At 41.3% G+C, this 1990-nt stretch overlaps 1 protein-coding gene across 1 annotated transcript in view; it reads left to right on the forward strand.

Moving 5' to 3' along the window:
• Positions 1-1990, forward strand: part of sh2d3ca (SH2 domain containing 3Ca) — a gene marked incomplete in the record, with an annotated part of 74791 nt that overhangs the window by 4589 nt on the left and 68212 nt on the right.

Raw genomic sequence — 1990 nt, forward strand, 5'->3', positions numbered from 1 at the left:
ATATACATATAGTGTATATACTACAGGTGTGTCTAGTGCATTTCTAGTTTGTTCTTCATTCAGTGCAGTTAGTTACAGTGAGTATTCCACGATTTTACTCAAGTAAGAGTAGAGATATTTCCAAATGACATTACTCAAGTAAAGTCAAAAGTATGTTGTATAAAACTAATTCTAAAATAGGCTATTTTTTCCCTGAGTTACAAAAGTAAATGTAACTTACCACCCAACTCTGCCTTTCAAACATGGTTTTACTTACAGTAGCTTTTACTGAAGGAAACCCAACTTAAAAAAAACATGCATAGATATACTGTAATTTGTTGGGGAGGGGTTAGAGGGGTTATGCCCCACACAATAACTTGATTCAGTGAACATAACCCATCCAATAAAATGACATAATTTGCTCAAACACAATGAGAAATGAACTGGTTAAGTACACAGATGCAACTCTCTCGTTGTCTTTAGGTAACTTTGACATGATTTTAAAATTTACAATGTTATAAATATACGTTTAGGTATAATTGCTGAAAATGATATGCAGGGTTTTAGACCTGTTTTGTGTGTGACTAACCTGTTTGTCCACCATGTGGAGGCAGTGCATATAAGGCTGAGTTCACCTGAAACTCCTCTGACTGAGGAAGTCTGTTGGAGGAGAGACGAAACACTTTATAAGAACCTGTCCAGAGGACATACTTAGTTTGTTTTTTTTATTAATATGGCACTGCTGCTTTGTGTTACTGTATATACAAAGCAGAAACAGGATTTAGTGGTAAGTTCTACTGAACTTATTTCACAGTTTTGTATTTAAAATTCAATGTTTCAGAAAGTTGAGCAGAACAAGCTTTGCCATGGCTAACAGAGATTTTTTACAAAGTGAAAAAAGGAACTAATCGTTATAAGGAACAGCTCTTCCAGGAAAAAGTCATATATTGTAGCATTTTTATAAAGAGGCCTAGACTGCGCATAAAAYGGAATTAACTTTTCACACTGTGGCGTACTGTCTGTGCAAACACCAGGAAGTGCAGTTCTGCAGGTTCCAGAGTGCAAACATGAAAAAATGAAATTGTCCTGATGTTGCTGCGGACAGGACTCATCTCAGACGGCGAGCGTAAAGTGAGAAGATGACTGCATCCATTCCTTCGCTTCTAAAGGCAGCARCAGCATCGATTTCTGCTATTGATCAAAAGCTGCTGGAAAGATGCCGCTCGACTGCAGCTCGGATGATTTCTCRTTTAGCATTGATTTGTTCTTATACACTAAAGACCAAAGGAAATTAGCTTTCTGCGCTCTTATTGTGTGTTTCTTATATGAGAAGCTGATTTATTAATAACACCAGAAGTTGGGGGCGTTTAGGGGAGAAATGTAACCCCCATGTGCCCACCCCCACTTCAGCCGAGCAGATTGTTTATTTTTTCAGTGTGTGTATGGTCAGCCTACATAAACTCAGTGTGTGTATGGTGCACATAAACTGTGTGTGCATGCATGTGTAAACACAGGCTGTAGTTTTGCTGGCGTCAGAGGGATCCCATGCGTGATTGTGGACCATCAGCCCATTAGTTCTGCTCACAGACCGTGGGAAACAAAGCTCTGTAGTCCAGGTTCTGTATGTTGCATCAAGGAATTCTCCTTCCTGTGAGTATAACCCTAAATCAGCGCTCTGTGTGTCTCTCAGCTGGACTGACCACTCTGTGCAGCTTTCAGATGCTCATCAGACGATGTGTTGAAGCTTGTTTAGCCCACTTAATCTCACCGGCAACAATTGTTGCCGACATTTTGTTTTACGTCTGGAAGTTCTAAGAGTGTTATTTTGGCTTTGGGCAGCTAATTCAAGTTCCATCCACCCATCCATCCATCCATCCATCCATCCATTTTCTTCCGCCTATCCGGCGTCGGGTTGCGGGGGCAGCAGCTTCAGAAGGGAGGCCCAGACCTCCCTCTCCCCAGCCACTTCTTCCAGCTCCTCCGGGGGAACTCCAAGGTGTTCCCAGGTCAG

This window comes from Austrofundulus limnaeus, unplaced genomic scaffold, assembly GCF_001266775.1.
Source record: "Austrofundulus limnaeus strain Quisiro unplaced genomic scaffold, Austrofundulus_limnaeus-1.0 Scaffold20, whole genome shotgun sequence".
Lineage (NCBI taxonomy): Eukaryota > Metazoa > Chordata > Actinopteri > Cyprinodontiformes > Rivulidae > Austrofundulus > Austrofundulus limnaeus.